Below are 20,423 nucleotides of genomic sequence, written 5' to 3' on the forward strand. Positions count from 1 at the left end.
TTAGTTTTCTATTGCTGTGTTACAAATGATCACAAACTCAGTGGCTTACAACAACACCCATTTATTAGCGCACAAATTCCGTGGGTCAGAAGTCTGGGTGCGGCATGGCTGGATTCTCTGCTCAGGGTCTCATAAAGCTGGACATCAAGGTGTCAGCCAGGCTACCTTTCTTTCTGGAGCTTGGAGTTGTCTTCAGGGCTCACATGGTTGTTGGCAGAATGCAGTTCCTCACAGTCCATCAGTTAGAGGCTCGCTCCTAGAGGCCACCTGCTGTGTCCTGCCATGTGGCCCTCTCCACAACATGGCAGTTTGCTCTTGCAAAGCCAGCAGGAGCTTCTACTGCAACTTCAGATCTCTCCGACTTGCTGTCTCTGACTTCTCGATTCCTTTCCAAAAGGGCTCACCAATCAGTGGGAATCTTGGGGGCCATTCTGCCTCTCCTAGGGAGATTAGCTGAATTAGAGAAATAGTTATTTCTTGAATCTGGAAAACAGGCTATGGAAGTTCCAGGTTGGCATCATGAAAACATCCATTCACAGATACTTTATTGAACTCCTGCTCTATGCTGGGTGCTAGGCCTGCAGCGGCTGAGAAGGCAGGTAGATCCCTGCCCTCCTGAAGCTCCTAGGCCAGAGGACACTGGAGAGGTTTTATTGCCATTTAAAAATAGATGATGGGCCGGGCGCGGTGGCTCACGCTTGTAATCCCAGCACTTTGGGAGGCCGAGGCAGGCGGATCAGGAGGTCAGGAGATCGAGACCACGGTGAAACCCCGTCTCTACTAAAAATACAAAAAAAATTAGCCGGGCGTGGTGGCGGGCGCCTGTAGTCCCAGCTACTCGGAGAGGCTGAGGCAGGAGAATGGCGTGAACCCGGGAGGCGGAGCTTGCAGTGAGCCGAGATTGCGCCACTGCACTCCAGCCTGGGCGACAGAGCGAGACTCCGTCTCAAAAAAAAAAAAAAAAATAGATGATGGCCATGGTTGCACAAGTCTGTAAGTATATTAAGAACCATTGAATTGGTATGTAAAATACATCTCAGTAAAGCTATTTTTTTTTTTTTTTTTGAGACAGAGTCTCACTGTGTTGCCCAGGCTGGAGTGCAATAGCGCAACCTCGGCTCACTGCACCCTCCGCTTCCTGGGTTCAAGCAATTCTCCTGCCTCAGCCTCCCGAGTAGCTGGGACTACAGGTGCATGCCACCACGCTCGACTAATTGTATTTTTAGTAGAGACGGGGTTTCACCGTGGTAGCCAGGATGGTCTCGAACTCCTGACCTCAGGTGATCCACCTGCCTCGGCCTCCCAAAGTGCTGGGATTACAGACGTGAGCCACCGTGCCCGGCCAAAGCTGTTTTTTTAGAAATAGAAGTGCTTACAGATTTGTTTGAGCAGAATAGATTCCCATGTTCAGAGAGAGACAGAGAGAGAGCCATTGAGAGGCAGAGAGTGCCGAATGTGAATTCTGCATAAATTGAAAAGTTACGGTCCCTGTCTTTAAGGAGATGGCTCTGGTTGTCTTGAATTTAGACAGCTTTCCAGAGGGGGAGGTTCTCTTCCACAGCAGTGTGGGAAAAAAATCTACCAGAATTGGACCAGAATGACTGCAATTTAGGTCAGAACATGATACTTAGAGGGAAAAAAGTAATCATGGCTTGAATAGCTGCCCTAAGGCCAGCTATAGGGCTGCAGGGGTCTGTGGAACCTTTCTTGTCAGAGCTCAGGATCCTTAGGAGACCCCACAAGGGCATGGAGGCTGTGGCCATCATGAGTGGAAGAACCAGCTTCCGAAGGAACCCAGGATTGTTCTGGCTCTGGCTCCAGGTGCATATCTCTGCTTTCCTTGAGCATTGAATGGGAAATCACGTGTTAGCAGAATAAATCCCAGAGTACACATTCAGGAGGAGATGGTTCCACATGGCACGTAAGTCCTTTGCCTTATTGATGTTTGTCTGGCAGATGTCCTTAAGCCTTCCCATCAAGGGCTTTATTCTAAGGGTGGCTAACTGGCCATTTAAACCTCATCTCAATAGTGTCTGTCTAGGATGGCAAAATCACAGCAGGTTCTGCTGGGCAAATCTCCCAGGTGGCATATTGCTAGAGGAGAGCCCCACTGCAGAGGACACACTGTCTTGGCCACCGGCTTTGCAAACCATAGTGGAGGAGGGAGGTTGGGGTCACCAACCACTTCCTGGCTGACTGCCTGAGCCACATTATACAAGACTGTTTGTTGACTTAGTAATACTGAAGCCAGAGCTCACCAAGATTTTGACATCAAGCATGAAAGTGACTAATTCTTTCGTTTCCCAGCACTTTGACAAAGGGGCCTCTCTTAAAACTCCTCATCAGACGTTAGTGGAAGTCGACTCATGTATCTAAACATGTAGCCAGCGTAAGTTCTTGGTCAGATTGATCTAATGACTTTTTTAGCGTGTGTGCTTTTTTTTTTTTTTAATCTTTTTAAGTTTGGGTGAAGTTTGACCTTCTAGAATTCCTGTTTATTCCTGAGCAAAGAAAAAAAAAATCATCATTCTTTAATTCCTTTAGCATCATATCTGACCATCTTTAGGGTGTTGTTTCTTTCCCCGACTGAATCACTCAGAGAAATAAGATTGGCCAACAAATGTAATTTGATGATACCCTATAATAATGTTGTTTAAGTACCTAATCTAAGCCGCTAATCTCCAAAGACTGTTCCCCCGCCCCCATGTCATCTTACACACACACACACACACAAACACATACACATTCAGTTCTGATTATATTTGTTGTATTAAGGCCAAATCCAGGTGTTTCTGAGCACTAGTTTGTGTGTTTTTATGTTGAAAATAACTAGTTTATATATTTATTTATTTATTTTTGAGATGGAGTCTCACTTTGTCATCCAGGCTGGAGTGCAGTGGTGTGATCTTGGCTCACTGCAACCTCCGCCTCCTGCGTCCAAGCGATTCTCCTGCCTCAGCATCCCAAGTAGCTGGGATTGCAGGTACCCACCGCCATGGCCGGCTAATTTTTATATTATTAGTAGAGATGGGGTTTCACCATGTTGGCCAGGCTGGTCTCGAACTCCTGACCTCAGGTGATCTGCTCACCTCGACCTCTCAAAGTGTTGGGATTACAGGAGTGAGCCACCGCGCCGGGCCAAAAAATCTAATTTCTTAGAGATTAAATAACTCATCAGGATTATCAAAGGAAATAATTAGGGAAAGGTAGATGTTCTGTCCCAGTAAGAGAAGAAAGTGGTCCAGAAATTTTATCTCCCATCGAATGATCAATTTTACCTAAGTATTAAACCAAGTGACATTCTTCAGTTTAACTCTGATAAATGAATCATATTCCTCTTTGAAAATAACTTTTGTAGTTCGTGCTCTAAAAAGAGAACCACCCCTACACTCTTGGAAATTATTCCTTTTAATGGCAGTAAAAACCTTTGGCTTTCATAGGCATCATCAGCAGAGATGTTAGTTCGTGAGCACCTGTGAGTTTCTCAAAATTAGTACCTGAAAATGATGGGAACACACAAGCGGCACCATGTCTTTGGCACATTTAGGTGAAAACTTAAAATTCTTCGGGTGGAGGTAAGCAAATTGGAAGGTATTAAAAATGATCAGAGTGTACTATTCAGAGTTATATATTTACCCTTCCATCCGAGATGCCTGCACCTTGGAAACCCCCGGCTCACTTTTACTAGTGGTGCCTCCAGATCCAGCTTCTAAATCACACAGGGAGATTAACATTATTCTTTTATAGTCACACTGCATGTGGACTAAAATATTTTTTTTTTTTAAGAGACCAGGTTCTTGCCATGTTGCCCAGGCTGGTCTCAAACTCCCAAGCTCAAGTGATCTACCGGCCTTGGCCTCCCAAAGTGCTGGGATTATAGGTGTCAGCCACTGCACCCAGCTAAAATAAATATTTTTAAATTTAACCCTATTATTATTTTGAAATTGGAACTCTAAAAGACTTTTCAAAATTCAAAATGATCAAGAATGTTAAAAACAATGAAAAAAAAAGCACCCCTAAACCTGCTCTAGATTCCCCAGGGGAGATTCAAAATGTTTTGCTTTGTATCAGCACTATTGAAATAAACATGTTGTCACCTAAAAGGAACTATTTGAAGGGGACTGCACTTCACTGGATGTGTATATCCTGGTGAGTTTTTTATTAATGTTTATTGTTTTTTAAAAAATGTGTTAAAATGGCTGGGCGTGGTGGCTTACACCTGTAATCCTAGCACTTTGGGAGGCCAAGGCAGGCGGATTACTTGAGGTCAGGAATTGGAAACTATGGTCAGGAGCTGGCCAACATGGTGAAACCCCGTCTCTACTAAAAATACAAAAAAGTTAGCTGGGCGTGGTGGTGCACACCTGTGACCCCAGCTACTTGGGAGGCTGAGTTCGGAGAATCACTTGAACCCGGGAGGTGGAGGTTGCAGTGAGCCAAGATCGTACCACTGCACTCCAGCCTGGGCTACAGAGCAAGACTCCACCTCAAAAAAAAAAAAAAAAAAAAAAGAAGAAAAATGTGTTAAAATACACATAACGTGCCATCTTAAAACTTTCTGAGTGTATAGTTTTAGTAGCATTGGGTACATATGCACTGTTGTCCAACCATCACCACCACCCATCTTCAGAACAGTTTTCATCTTGCAAAATTGAAACTTTGTATCCATTTAACCCTAAATCCCTATTTCTCCCCACCCCAAAGCCCCTGGGAACCACCATCCTACTTTCTGTCTCTGTGAATTTGACTACTCTAGGTATCTGATCAGGTTTTTTTTTAATTGGTTATATTACTTATCATTAAACTCATTCATCATTTCTTGAAATAAACCCAATAAACTTTGATGGAAGCTAATAAGAATTTTTTTCTGAATTCCGCCCTCTGTCAAAGGAAGAAAATGACAACATGGACCCATATCTGTATTTGGGTGGCATTAATGACTCAGTTAGTGACCTTCACTTTTGCAGCCAGCGAAATACTTGGCAATTTTAATTTAGAAATATTACTGTATCATCATTTAACAGAAATACTAAAGCAGAAAAATACTGATTTTAGAAGCATTTCAAACAAGCAGGGTTGGCACTGACCAGTGTTCTCTTAAGGTAGAAGACAGAATATTTGACTAAAGACAGTGCTGTAGCAGGTAGAAATAGACATAATTGAGACCCCTTTTCTGAGTAAGGAAGACCAGTTAAAATGTTGGCTTATTTTTTGGGATTTTAGAAATTTTTTTTTTTTTTTTGAGGAGTCGTCTCGCTCTTTCGCCCAGGCTGGAGTGCAGTGGCGCGATCTCGGCTCACTGCAGGCTCCGCCCCCCGGGGTTCACACCATTCTCCTGCCTCAGCCTCTCCGAGTAGCTGGGACTACAGGCGCCCGCCAACTCGCCCGGCTAATTTTTTGTATTTTTAGTAGAGACGGGGTTTCACCGTGTTAGCCAAGATGGTCTCGATCTCCTGACCTCATGATCTGCCCACCTCTGCTTCCCAAAGTGCTGGGATTACAGGCGTGAGCCACCGCGCCCGGCCTTAACTGTGTAACATTTTCATTCTTGTCAGTTCTCTTAGTGATGTCTACAAATAGAGCTTTCAACTCCCTATAGCCAATGACCTGGGCTTTATTAGATTTTATAGTACAGTGGTCCTGCCACTTTCAAGTAGCCGTTTGTCATGAACACTATCCAAAAAAGTATCTAGAAAAATGTTGGTCTTCAGAGTTTCAATCCAGTCTGAGAAGCATTTTCCTACTAGAGATAAAAGGCATTTATTTAACCCTTACTGTTACCAAAACATTACACATCTACAACACAAAGGTTAAAGAAGGCCAGGCTTGGTGGCTCATGCCTGTAACCCCAGCACTTTAGGAGGTCAAGGCAGAAGGATCACTTGAGCCTAGGAGTTTGAGACCAGCCTGGGCCACATAACGAGACCCCCATCTCTTCTGTGATACTAGGGATTTGGCTGCATTTGATCTAAGAATCAGTACTAAACTCTCTCTTTAAAAAATAAGATGGGCCGGGCGCAGTGGCTCACGCCTATAATCCCAGCACTTTGGGAAGCTGAGATAGGCGGATCACGAGGTCAGGAGTTCGAGACCAGCCTGGTCAATATGGTGAAGCCCCATCTCTACGAAAAATACAAAAATTAGCCGGGCATGGTGTCGGGTGCCTGTAGTCTCAGCTACTCGGGAGGCTGAGGCAGGATAATCGCTTGAACCCAGGAGGCAGAGGTTGCAGTGAGCTGAGATCGTGCCACTGCACTGTAGCCTGGGCCACAGAGTGAGACCCCATCTCAAGAAAAAAAAATGGTTGCCAGGAGCAGTGGCTTATACCTACAATCTCAACACTTTGGGAGGATGAGGTAGGAGGATCGCTTGAGCCTAGGAGTTCAAGAACAGCCTGGCCAACACAGTGAGACCCCATATCTATTTAAGTATATATTTTAAAAGTTATAGAAAACAACACTCTTATTAAACTGGTGATTAGAAATTAAAGTAGAAAAACATCATTGGATAGATGGCTGAGAAAAGGGATCTGTAATCACCTACTTTTCCGGACAGGCTTTTTTCTTTTTTTTTTAGAGATATGGTCCCACTCTGTTGCCCAGGCACCATCATGACTCATTGTAGCCTCACACTCCTGGGCTCACGCTATCCTCCTGAGTAGCTAGGACAACAGACCTGCACCACCATGTCTGGCTAATTTTTTTCTTTTTGTAGAGATGGGCGGGGAGGTATCTTGTTACATTGCCCAGGCTGGTCTCGAACTCCTAACCTCAAGCAATCCTCCTGCCTTGGCCTCCCAAAGTGCTGGGATTACAGGTGAGAGCCACCACACCTGGCCTGGACAGGTAGTTTTGAAAACAGGGGTTATCACTAGAGAAATTTGTGCTTGAGCCGAGGAGCATGTCTTCTGAAATGTGTAAATTTCCTATAGTTAGTGCCCTGGTGGCGTGGCCCTCCATCAAGAACATTTTGCTGAGTTTTCCCTGACTTAAAATAATAACAGTGATGCTGGTGCTGATGAAAAGACTGATGTGGCCCTTACATCCCACATGAATCATCATTCTGGATTATTGTAGCCTCCATAAAAGTGACGCAGTGGATGAAAGTGGTTTTTCTCAATACTTAAAAACACTGTGAAAATGAGATAGGTTTAAAGATATAAATGTGATTTTTTAAATCCTGCCCCTCCACCCAAGTGCCAGGAGTTTGGTAACTAGAATTGCATTTAGTCATCGGGGTACAGATTGTACCATGCGGGCTGGAGACTCAAACCCTGGGCTATTGAAGGCCATGACAAATGCTCATTTTTTAATATTATGTTTTTGCTGCTCATGAAGAAGCGTCATGTTCAAAATGAAAAATCTTTACATTCAGGACTTAATAGTTCACCTCTTTTGGATTGCGTTTGACGGAAACTTGGACTCAGCTGAGTGTAATTATGCTTTTCAGCAGTATGACTTATAGTACTGCAGATATGGGCATACTTTGAGATTTTTCTTTTTGCCAAAATTTGTCTGAAAAGGAGCTTGGTGGTGGTTGTGTGTGCTTGTGTGTTTTTAAGGTAATTAGGCTATTAGGGGTCCAAATGGAATAATCCCCTTAAGCCTTTTCAAGAAAAACACTTTTGAAAGGTTAAGTATATTTAAAATTAGCCATTATTTACGTAGGTACTCAGCCTTTTGACCATGTTCTCTAGGAGTTGTTTCTTTTACATTTTGGTTATGTTTGTCAGAAACCATCTTATTTTTTATTTTATTTTTCTTTCTTTCTTTATTTTTGAGATGGAGTCTCACTCTGTTGCCCAGGCTGGAGTGCAGTGGTGTGATCTCAGCTCACTGCAACCTCTGCCCTCAGGTTCAAGCAGTTCTCCTGCCTTAGCCTCCCAAGTAGCTGGGATTATAGGCACCCGCCACCATACCTGGCTAATTTTTGTATTTTAATAGGGTCGGGGTTTCATCATGTTGGCCAGGCTGGTCTTGAACTCCTGACCTCAGGTGATCCACCAGCCTTGGCCTCCCAAAGTGCTGGGGTTACAGTGTGAGCCACCACACCTGGCCTTATTTTTATTTTTTGAGATGGGGTCTCTCTTTGTTGCCCAGACTGGAGTGCAGTGGTGCAATCACTGCTCACTGCAGGCTTCACCTCCCTGAGCTCAAGCCTCAGCCTCCTGAATAGCTGGGACCACAGGTGTGTGCCACCACACTGGGCTAATTTAAAAAAAAAAAGTTTAGAGACAGGGTCTTGCTATGTTGCCCAGGCTGTTTTTCAACTCCTGGGCTCAGGCAATCCTCCTGCCTCATCCTCCCAAAGTGCAGGGATTACAGGTATGAGCCATTTCACCTGGCAACCTTATTTATTTATTTATTTTTTTGAGACGAAGTCTCACTCTTATTCCCTAGGCTGGAGTGCGATGGCGCGATCTCAGCTCACTGCAACCTCTGCCTCCCAGGTTCAAGCGATTCTCCTACCTCAGCCTCCCAAGTAGCTGGGATTGCAGGCACCTGCCATCACGCCCGGCTAATTTTTGTATTTTTAGTATAGACGGGGTTTCTCCATGTTGGCCAGGCTGGTCTCGAACTCCTGACCTCAGGTAATCCACCCACCTCGGCCTCCCAAAGTGCTGGGATTACAGGCGTCAGCCACCACGCCTGGCCGCGACCATCTTATTTTTTAAAGAGGGAGTTCAGTACTGGTTCTTAGATCAAAAGCAGCCAGATCCCTGGTATCACAGAAGCTTCATCACGGATTCATCTATTTTTCATCTCCAGAATGGCCACCTCAGTGCTGCCCTGGCCAAAAATCTGTTCTCTAGAACTGGAGAAGGAACTGCCCCAAGGGTCTTCCACGCCTCTCTTTTTGAGAAAAGTTAAGAACAAAGTAAAAAGATGCAGTGGAGAAATGACGTCGGGGTTAATGGATTGGGATTTTAGGGCTGGAGTCCAGGCTTATGTTGCTCTCTGCTGAGCTCAGGATCTGCCGTGAACATCTCTCAAAATCATGGGCTGGGGTAAAACCTGCTCACCCTGGCTCAGACCAGAGGACTTTGCAGCCACCTCAGGACACACGTTTGGGTGTGTCTCATCTCCAACCAGGATGTTCAGCTTGCTTTCTACTTTTCTTGGGTCTTTTTGAATTGCAGATTTGGCCACAGCTGACCACTTGCTTTTGCATCAATACTTAGAAGTGTTCAAGGCCGGGCGCAGTGGCTCACGCCTGTAATCCCAGCACTTTGGGAGGCCGAGGTGGGCAGATCACGAGGTCAAGGAGATCGAGACCATCCTGGCTAACACAGTGAAACCCTGTCTCGACTAAAAATACAAAAAATTGGCCGGGCGTGGTGGCGGGCGCCTGTAGTCCCAACTACTCGAGAGGCTGAGGCTGGAGAATGGTGTGAACCCGGGAGGCGGAGCTTGCAGTGAGCCGAGATCGCGCCACTGCACTCCAGCCTGGGCGACAGAGCGAGACTCTGTCTCAAAAAAAAAAAAAAAAGTGTTCAAATTTTGCTGGTAATTGACCCCCTCCCACAGCAAGCATTGGTACAAAAGTAATTGTGGTTTCAGACCATGAATTTTAAATCATTGTAACTAGGCCCAAATACATCTTTATTAATCAAAATAATCAACACATTTTTGCCAATGAGAAATAAGTTTGTTTTTTCCTGTAACGTAAAAATCCGTGCTTCGGGATTCAGCGAACTCTTGGAAAGCATTTTTTTCTTCATCCTGCTGGTTGTGGAAGCGTTTTTCTGTACAAAAAGTTGTCGAGATGCTTGAAGAAGTGGTAATCGGTCGGCAAGAGGTCAGGTGAATATGGCGGAGGAGGCAAAACTCTGTAGCCCAATTGGTTCAACTTTCTAGGCATTGGTTGTGCGACGTGCAGTTGGGTGTTGTTGGGGCGAAGAATTGGGCCCTTCCTGTTGACCAGTGCCGGCTGCAGGAGTTGCAGTTTTCGGTGCATCTCATCGATTTGCTGAGCATGCTCCTCAGCTGTAATGGTTTTGCCGGGATTCGGAAAGCCTGTAGTGGATCAGACCAGCAGCAGAGACCATCAGTGACGGGGATCTTTTTTTGGTGCAAGTTTGGCTTTTGGGAAGTGCTTTGGATTTTCTTCTCAATCCAACCACTGAGCTGATCACCACCAGTTGTCCTATAAAATTTACTTTTCATTGCACGTCACAATCCGATCGAGAAATGGTTCATTGTTGTGGCATAGAGTAAGGGAAGACAACACTTCAAAACGACAATTTTTTTTATTTTCGCTCAGCTCATGAGGCACGCGCTTACCAAGCTTTCTCACTTTTCCAATTTGCTTCAAAGGCCGAGTAACCATAGAGTGGTTGGCGCTGAGTTCTTCGGCAACTTCTCATGCAGTTTTAAGAGGATCAGCTTTTTTTTTTTTTTTTTTTTTTGAGACGGAGTCACGCTCTGTTGCCCAGGCTGGAGTACAATGGTGTGATCTCGGCTCACTGCAACTTCAGCCTCCTGGGTTCAAGCGATTCTCCTGCCTCAGTCTCCCGAGTAGCTGGGATTACAGGCACATGCCACCACGCCCGGCTAATTTTTGTATTTTTAGTCGAGACGGGGTTTCACCGTGTTAGCCAGGCTGGTCTCGAACTCCTGACCTTGTGATCTGCTCACCTCGGCCTCCCAAAGTGCTGGGATTACAGGCGTGAGCCACTGCGCCCGTCACAGGGTAAACTTTGATGCTTGTTCTCAGTTGGTCGTTGTCAACTTTCAATGGCTGGCCACTACGCCCCTCATCTTCAAGACTCTCGTCTCCTTTGAAAAACTTCTTGAACCACCACTGCACTGTGCATTCTTTAGCCATTCCTGGGGGCAGATGCGTTGTTGATGTTGACAGTTGTCTCCGCTGCTTTACCACACATTTTGAACTTGAATAAGAAAATCGCGGCCGGGCGCGGTGGCTCACGCTTGTAATCCCAGCACTTTGGGAGGCGGAGGCGGGCGGATCACGAGGTCAGGAGATCGAGACCACGGTGAAACCCCGTCTCTACTAAAAATACAAAAAATTAGCCGGGCGTGGTGGCGGGCGCCTGTAGTCCCAGCTACTCGGAGAGGCTGAGGCAGGAGAATGGCGTGAACCCGGGAGGTGGAGCTTGCAGTGAGCCGAGATCGCGCCACTGCACTCCAGCCTGGGTGACAGAGCGAGACTCCGTCTCAAAAAAAAAAAAAAAGAAAGAAAATCGCTCGAATTTGCTTTTTGTATAACATCATTTCCATAGTTTAAAATAAATATAAAATAAACAGCAAGTAATAAGTCATTAGCAAAAAAAGTGAAAAAATGTGCATTAAAATGATGTATAACATAACCACATTTATTTAAGAATGTATTCCAATATCAAACAGAAAATTCCAACAATGCAAAAACTTACCCCTGAAAAGAGGCGTAGTCACTTTCAAACTTGATTTTTCTTTCATTTTACTCTACCTTTTCATTTGATGAAACACCTTTGCATTTTATCTCCCTGAGCCAAAGTACCTATAAGTTGCTCGGAGTTGGGGTTGGTGCAATACTGTGGAAGAGTGTGGACACGAAAGACCTAGTCAGTCCTTGCTTTGTGATATCAATGATTTGATTGAGAAAGACTCATTTTCCTGGGCCTCACCTGTCAATTTTCTCAACTGTCAAATGCCCTCTTTTGGCCTGTATTAGGGGCTAATCTCATGCAATACGGAGCCTACTCTGCAAATACAAGGGGCGATGGTATTGTCCATTTGTGGGGAGTGTGAAAACACCTGGTGATCATGATGGGCTAGATACTGTCTCACACTTTAAAATGCCTTTATTTTAGGGGGACCCTCTAGTGCAATAGGTATTTTGGAGTCTCTGCTTTCCAAATGGCCTATGGGAAATCCTGAGATGTCCGTGGGATCTAAGTTTGCCCAGTGGGAATGTTGTGTCATAGTCATAAAGGCTTAAGGATTAGTTTATTTCCAGCCCTGCAGGGGCTATAAATTGCTACTTTAAATTTCATTCCAGCACCCCGATGTTTATGTTGCTATGGTGGTGTGTCTCTTGCTCGGGTGACAAGATTGCCATTGGAAATAGGCCAAAATAACAGCCTAACAGGTGGCTGTGCTTTGGGAAGTCATTTGCAAAACTATTTTGCGAAGAAGTCTGGTGCAAGTAAGTCACACGACTGTGCCCTTAACTGTAGTTTATAGTTTAGCATTTTTTTAAACGCATTCCTCCCCCTTTCCGTTTTATATATAGACTTTTTTCCTCTTTCAAGTAGTGCCATGCTGATTTCCTGTAGTAACACAAGGAAAGATTTCAGCTCTTTTTATTTAGCAGTGGATGTCCTTTCCTTATTTTGTGTAACCGGAGCCCTCTTTCTAAAAATAACCCTTCTTTTCCTAATGTGATTCTTCTTATAGCTGATGTACTCTATTTAAATGAAAGTCCTCTTTTTAACATGCCCATTTTAATTGATATATATTTATTACACATAACTATATATAATAAAATACATATATAAATATATAATAAAAGTAGATTTCCCTGTAGGGTCTAATCCTTAGTAAATGTGGTAGCAGAAATTGTTCGTTACGCTTTCACCTGCCAATTATGATTGTTTTCTTTCTTCTTCTGTTTTTTTTTGGAGATAGTGTCTCACTCTGTCATATCACCCAGGCTGGGGTGCAGTGGCGCCAACTTGGCTCACTGCATCACTGCAACCCCCGCCTCCCGGGTTCAGGCAATTCTCCTGCCTCAGCCTCCCGAGTAGCTGGGATTACAAGCATGCGCCATCACACCCAGCTAATTTTTGTATTTTTAGTAGAGATGGGGTTTCACCATGTTGACCAGGCTGGTCTCAAACTCCTGACCTCAAGTGATCTGCCTGCCTTGGTCTCCCAAAGTGCTAGGATTGCAGGCGTGAGCCGCTGTGTCTGGCCAATTTTCTTTCTTTTGAGATAAAATCATAGAAAGAATCTGAGTATTAAACCAGTTCAACTTCCTACCCACTTAAGAGTCCTTTCTACGATAATCTTGGATGGCAATCATCTTGCCTTTGGGCTTAATACCAGCCACTGCTTGGGCGTGGGCCCTTTTTGGTAATATAACCTCTACGATTTTCCACTTTGATTTGTTGGAAGATGCTTTCTCATGTTTAGTTGGTATCTGATTCCTTAGAGCTTTAAGGATCGTTTCTACCACTATAGTGACACAAACACAAGCCCTTTCCACATGTTGACTCTTGAAACATTTAAGGAAATCTATAATGTTGGCTGGGTGCGGTGGCTCATGCCTGTAATCCCAGCACTTTGGGAGGCTGAGGCAGGTGGATCACGAGATCAGGAGTTCAAGACCACCCTGGCCAAGATGGTGAAACCCCGTCTCCACTAAAAATACAAAAATTAGCCGGGCGTGGTGGTGGGCGCCTGTAATCCCAGATACTCGGGAGGCTGAGGCAGAGAATTGCTTGAACCCGGGAGGCGGAGGTTGCAGTGAGCCGAGATCGCGCCACTGCACTCAAGCATAGAGGGCAGAGTGAGACTCCATTTCAAAAAAAAAAAAGAGAGAGAAATCTAGAATGTTGTCCTTTGATCTTCTCTTCCACTGGCTTACCACTCTCAATTCCTTCAGATTGAATTTATGAAGTGCTTTTGTCTCCCTCACCCTTCCTGTGGTTCCTCTTTCTTATTGCCCTTTAGAAAATATCAAACGCAATGCGTTAGAGCAGAGGTCAACCAACTTTTTCTGCAAACCGCCAGATAGCAATATTTTAGACTTGCAAGCCGTAAAGGTCTCTGTTGCAACTACTCAACTCTGACCTCGTAACATGAAAGCAGGCATAGGGCAACACGTAAATGAATAGGCGTGGCTGCGTTCCAGTAACATTTTATTTATGGACACTAAAATTTGAATTTCGTAAAATTTTCACATGCCGTGAAATATTATGTGCCTTTTGCTTTTTCTTTTCCACCCATTTAAAAATGCAAAACCCATTTGCAGTTGGAGAGGCATACAAAAACAGGCTGTGGGCTGCATTTTGCCCATGGGCCATTATTTACTGATCTTATTAGATATTGGAGGACCAGTGCTGAAATCACTGGAACTTCAGCTTTAAGACTAGCACCGTCATTTTCAGAAGCCGCATCAAACTGCTGGTTGCTTCTGACAAGGTGGTCAGTTACACTTGGTCTTCTCCACCTCTCACCCCCCGCCCCTCCGCTATTTCCTGACAAAGCTGTCTCTCTAACCTGTGGGTATGTGTTCTGCCAAAAACAAGCAGCCATACCACAGCAACTGTAACCATAGGACTTTGAAACAAATGCAATGAATGGCATCCACTAGTTTCAAGTTTGACCACATGTTTTTATTGTTTGTTTGTTTTTTGAGATGGAGTCTTGCTTTGTCGCCCAGGCTGGAGTGCAGTGGCGCAATCGCTGTTCACTGCAACCTTCACCTCCCAGGCTCAAGTGATTCTCCTGCCTCAGCCTCCCAAGTAGCTGGGATTACAGGTGCCCACCACCATGCCCGGCTAATTTTTGTGTTTTTAGTAGAGACAGAGTTTCACCATGTGGAACGCCTGACCTCAAGTGATCTGCCCACCTTGGCCTTCCAAAGTGCTGGGATTACAGGCGTGAGCCACTGCGCCTGGCCTGACCACGTTTTTGATTCTTGCTTCTGTTATATGTATATTAACCATTCCTCTTAGCTTCGTGGCAGATGTGATAAGCATGCCTTTGTGCCTTTCTTTAAGTCACTGCCTTTTCAGTAACATCTAAATCATAAAACATAGGTCTGGCTGGGTGAAGTGCTTGTGCTTGTAATCCCAAGAGGCCGAGGCAGGAGGATTGCTTGAGTCCAGGAGTTGGAGACTAGCCTGGGCAACACAGTGGACCTTGTCTCTACAAAAAAAAAGAAAAAAAAGAAAAAGAAAGTCATGACTGCTTTCCTTTGTTGCAGAAACCAATAAGTATTTGGGCGTAGAAATGAAACCCTCAATTATATTCATAAGGCTAAAAATGAACTATTCCCTACTTCCTCATTTGTTTTAATTTTAAAAATAAGGTTCTCATTAGAGATTTTGAGAAACAGTTTAAGATTATAATTTCGTATGCAGAGGAGAAAATTTAGAAAATGATGAAGCCAACTTTTTTAGTGTATAAACATTTAATCATAATTATATATGTGTCCGTGTGGACATTTATTTAGCAAGGCTTTGCTTTAAGGGGAAGGGAAAACACAGAGGGCCAACATTTATGGAACGTTCTAGTGGGCCAGGCCCAATGTGTTAATCATCTCATTTCAATTTTGCAGTTATCCTCCAAGGTGGATCCTGTTATCTTCATTTAACAGACGTGGAAATTGAGGCTTAGAGGATTTGACAAAATTATCCTGATCATTAATGGCAGAGCTGGGTGTAAACCCTGAGCTTGGTTGGGTGCGATGGCTTATGGCTGTAATCCTGGCATTTTGGGAGGCTGACGTGGGTGGATCACCTGAGGTCAGGAGTTCAAGACCAGCCTGGCCAACATCCTGAAACCCTGTCTCCACTAAAAATACGAAAATTAGCCGCGTGTGGTGGCGGGTGTCTGTAATCCCAGCTACTTGGGAGGCTGAGGCAGGACAATCCCTTGAACCTGGGAGGCGGAGGTTGTAGTGAGCGGAGATCTTGCCACTGCACTCCAGTCTAGGTGACAGAGCCAGGCTCCATCTCAAAACAAACAAACAAAATCCCTGGGCTTTTTGGCTATAAATTCCATTCCAACAACACCTTTGTTTTGCATAACCAAAGAGAAGTTGATGTTAATTCATTGTCAAGTTATTTGTACCGATATACTAAATATCCTAAAATGGGGATATGTTCCTCAATTATTTACTGGAATGATAACATTTCTGGAGCATATATCTTCAACACTGTAATGTAAATTAAGAATATGAAAATTCTGAGTGGAAAATGACTGTTCAAGTTAACATTATTTGCATTTGCCATTCTTTGGTAAAACCAGAAACGTAGATACAATTTTAGATTACCTTCAAGCTATTATAAATCTTGAGGGAAACCTTGATTGTTTTTTAGAAAACTATGTCTATCTAGACTGTGTCTTGCGAACAGGCACTTTATGATGTCATTATATGAATATACAGAAACTAAGATGTAATAGAGCCTAGATGAGAATGTGTGATAATCTAAAGATATCATTTAAGTCAGGGCTTTAAAAATACATGACTTCAAGTGAAAAACTAAGCCTTGTAAACAAGTTCTTTACAATTCACCAAGCATGCTCTAAACCTGCATCCATCCTGAGTCCTTTAAAAGCAGACTTGTAAAAGGGAGATGAAAGAGATTTTCAAAAAATATTTTTAAAGCGCAAAGTAAAACATATTTAATATTTTAATTGTATGAAATTAGTTGCTTAAACTAGTAGCTGCTGCTGGGAATGACAAAAGCTTGGCTAAGATTATTCTATGGGGAAGCTGGTTTATGGCTTTCTGGAGCTGGTGGCCAGGCATGGTGTAGATTATGGGTTCCTTGTAGGATTATGATTGATTGTTATTGCCTCTTTTTTAACTCCCTATAGGAGCTTTTATAGTGCTTTGCACATGGTGGTTGCTTAGTTGAGGTTGACTACTAGTTTATGGTCATTTAAATTCAGATTTAGGGCCAGGCACCATGACTCACGCCTATAATCCCAGCACTTTGGGAGGCCGAGGCAGTCAGATCACCTGAGGTCAGGAGTTCGAGACTAGCCTGGCCAACATGGTGAAACCCTGTCACTACTGAAAATACAAAAATTAGCCAGGCATGATGGCGCACACCTATAATCTCAGCTACTTGGGAGGCTGAGGCATGAGAATCACTTGAACCCAGGAGGTGGAGGTTGTAGTGAGCCAAGATTGTGCCACTGCATTCCAGCCTGGGCAACAGAGTGAGACTCCCTTTCAGAAAAAAAAAAAAAAAAATTCAGATTTAGGGACAGGCGCAGTGGCTCATGACTGTAATCTCAGCTACTGGGGAGGCTGAGGTGGGAGGATCACTTGAGCCTGGGAGTTCAGGGCTGCAGTGAGCTGTGATTGCGCCACTGTACTCCAGCCTGGGTGACAGAGCAAGACCCTGTCTCAAAAAAAAAAAAATCAGATTTAATTTTGTGTTGATCGTGGCTTAAAAAACAAGAAAAATATATTTCTGTTTTAAAATTTCTATTTTTTATTGGATATTGCACAGGTATGAATCAATTTACCCATAAATCTATTGTCTGTTTAATAAGTAGAATGTTATGAGTTTATTTAACATTTTCTTTCTTTCTTTTTTTTTTTTTTTTTGAGACAGGGTCTCGCTCTGTCGCCCAGGCTGGAGTGCAGTGTCGTGATCTCAGCTTACTGCAACCTCTGCCTCCTGAGTTCAAGCGATTTTCCTGCCTCAGCCTCCCGAGTAGCTGGGATTACGGGCATGCACCACCACGCTCAGCTAATTTTTTGTATTTTTGGTACAGATGGGGTTTCGCCATGTTGCCCAGGCTGGTCTTGAACTCCTGAGCTCAGGTGATCCTCCCGCCTCGGCCTCCCAAAGTGCTGGGATTACAAGTGTGAGCCACCATGCCTGGACCCTATTCAACATTTTCTGTATGCCTCTTCCTGATCCTAGACCTTCTATACATATGGCATTATAGAGCATACAGTCTTCAATAACTTGCTATTTTTTCCTAGTACATTTTCAAAGAGATATCATACACATGCCACAAAATTCATTCTTTTAAACAAATATAGAAATCCCTGGTTTTTGGTGTATTCTTAAGGTTATGCATCCATCACCACTATTCAATTCTAGAATATTTTCTTTTCCCTTTTTGGAGATTGGGTCTTGCTATGTTGCTGGGCTGGAGTACAATGGCTTTTCACAGGTGCAATCATCACGCACTACAGCCTTGAACTCCTGGGCTCAAACAATTCTCCTGCCTCAGCCTCCTGAGTAGCTGGATTTCAGGTTTGTGTCACCTTGCTTGGCCAATTCTAGAATATTTTCACTACTCCCAAAAGAAACCTCATATCCATCGGCAGTCACTCCCCATTTCCCTGTTTCTCCAACCACTGGCAGCTACTAATCTATACTTTCTATCCGTATGGATTTGCCTATTCTGGACATTTCATGTAAATGGAATCACAGAATGTGTGGCCTTCATGTTTGGCTTCTTTTGCTTAGCATAATGTTTAATAAAAGGTGTGTGCTGCAGCATGAAGCAGTAAGTACTTCATTCCTTTTCATGGCTTAATTATATATATATTATATGTAGTTTTTTTTTTTGAGATAAAGTCTCGCTCTGTCTAGCAGGCTGGAGTGCATTGGTGTGATCTCAGCCCACTGCAACATCCACCTCCCAGGTTCAAGTGATCCTCCCACCTCAGCCTCCCGAGTAGCTGGGATTACAGATGTGTGCCACCATGCCTGGCTAATTTTTGTATTTTTAGTAGAGGCAGGGTTTCACCATGTTGGCAAGGTTGGTCTCGAACTCCTGGCCTCAAGCGATCCGTCCACCTCGTCCTCCTAAAGTGCTGGGGTTACAAGTGTGAGCCACCACGCCTGGCCTCATGGCTTAATATTTGATTGTATGGATATACGTTTATATTATTGGACATTTGGGTTGTTTTCAGTTTTTGGCTGTTATGAACAATGCTGCTATGAACATTCACTTACAAGCTTTTATTTAACCACTTGTTTTCAGTTCTTTGGGATATATACCTAGGGGTGGAATTGCTGGGTCATATATAATTCTATGTTTAGGTTTTTGAGGAACTGCCAAACTGGTTTCCACGGTGCCTGCACCGTTTTACGTTCCCACCTACAGTGTACAATGGTTCCAATTTCTGTACATCTTGGCCAGCACTGTACTTTCTATCTTTTTGGTCCTAGCCATTCTAGTAGGTGTGAAGTGATATCTCATTGTGATTTTGATTTGCATTTCCCTAATGACTAATCATGTTGGAAATCTTTTCATCTGCTGGCAATTTGTATATCTTCTTTGAAGAAATTTCTGTTCAAATCCTTTGTCTAGTTTTCAGTTGGGTTACATGTCTTCTTTTGTTGAGTTGTAAAACTTCCTTATATGTTCTTGATGCTATACCCTCATCAAATATTTGATTTACAAACATTTTCTTCCATTCTGTGGTTTGTCTTTTCACTTTTTCATAGTGACCTTTAAAACACAAAAGTTTTAAATTTAAAAAGGCCGACGTGGTGGCTCATGCCTGTAATCCCAGCACTTTGGAAGGCTGAGGTGGGCAGATCACCTGCGGTCAGGAGTTTGAGACCAGCCTGACCAACATGGAGAAACCCTGTCTCTACTAAAAATACAAAATTAGCTGGGTGCGTGTAATCCCAGCTACTTGGGAGGCTGAGGCATCAGCCTGAATCACTTGAACCAGGGAGGCGGAGGTTGCGGTGAGCCAATATCGTGCCATTGCACTCCAGCCTGGGCAACAAGAGTGAAACTCCATCTCAAAAGAAAAGAAAAAAAAAGAAAAACAACAAAAAAAAACTAAAATAAATTATTTTTTGCATCAGACAGGCAATGTGCTGATGTCATAATAAGGTTTGAGAGAGGCACATCTCACACATGAGTGTGAAAACCCAATCTTTGTGCTTGTGAACCACAAAAGGATCAAAAGTTTTACTTTATTTTATTTTTTGAGACAGAGTCTTGCTCTGTTGCCCAGGCTGGAGTACAGTGGGGCAATCTCGATTCAGCACAATCTCCGCCTCCCCAGTTCAAGCTATTCTCCTGCCTCAGCCTCCCAGTAGCTGGGATTACAGGCATGCACCACCACCACGCCCAGCTAATTTTATGTATTTTTAGTAGAGACACAGTTTCACCATGTTGCCCAGGCTGGCCTTGAACTCCTGAGCTCAGGCAGTCCATGCACCTCAGCCTCCCAAAGTGCTAGGATTACAAGTGTGAGCCACCGTGCCTGGCCTAGGATCAAAAGTTTTAAATTTTGATGAAGTTCAGGCCAGGCATGGTGACTCACCTGAGGTCAGGAGTTTGAGACCAACCAGCCTGGCCAACATGGTGAAACCCCGTCTCTACTAAAAATACAAAAATTAGCCAGGCGTGGTGGTGCATGCCTGTAATCCCAGCTACTCTGGAGGCTGAGGCATGAGAATGACTTGAACCTGGGAGGCAGAGGTTGCAGTGAGCCAAGATCATGCCACTACACTCCAGCCTGGACGACAGAGTGAGACTCTGTCTCAAAAAAAAAAAAAGTTTTTTTATGAAGTTCAGTGTTTCCCTTCCCTTTCCCTTTCCCTTTCCTTTCCCTCCCCTCCCCTCCTCTCCCTTTCACTCTCATTTCCTTTCCTTTTCCTCCCTCCCTTCCTCCCTCCCTCCTTGCTTTCTCTCTCTCTCTTTCTTTTCTTTCTTTTTCTTTCTTTCTCTAGTCAAATGCAGTAGTAAGAA

At 43.9% G+C, this 20,423-nt stretch overlaps 1 protein-coding gene and 1 non-coding gene across 2 annotated transcripts in view; one reads left to right on the top strand and one right to left on the bottom strand.

Annotated features, from left to right (window-relative positions):
• The window catches only part of PITPNC1 (phosphatidylinositol transfer protein cytoplasmic 1), a 320,302-nt gene that overhangs the window by 10,102 nt on the left and 289,777 nt on the right, over positions 1-20,423 (top strand). The gene's annotated exons all lie outside the window — the stretch shown is intronic.
• On the bottom strand, positions 19,526-19,629 carry LOC116484389 (small nucleolar RNA U13). The gene has a single exon (XR_004252561.1). It is a non-coding gene; the product is annotated as a small nucleolar RNA U13 (small nucleolar RNA).

This window comes from Hylobates moloch, unplaced genomic scaffold (assembly GCF_009828535.3).
Source record: "Hylobates moloch isolate HMO894 unplaced genomic scaffold, HMol_V3 SCAFFOLD_15, whole genome shotgun sequence".
In the NCBI taxonomy this organism is placed as follows: Eukaryota; Metazoa; Chordata; class Mammalia; order Primates; family Hylobatidae; genus Hylobates; species Hylobates moloch.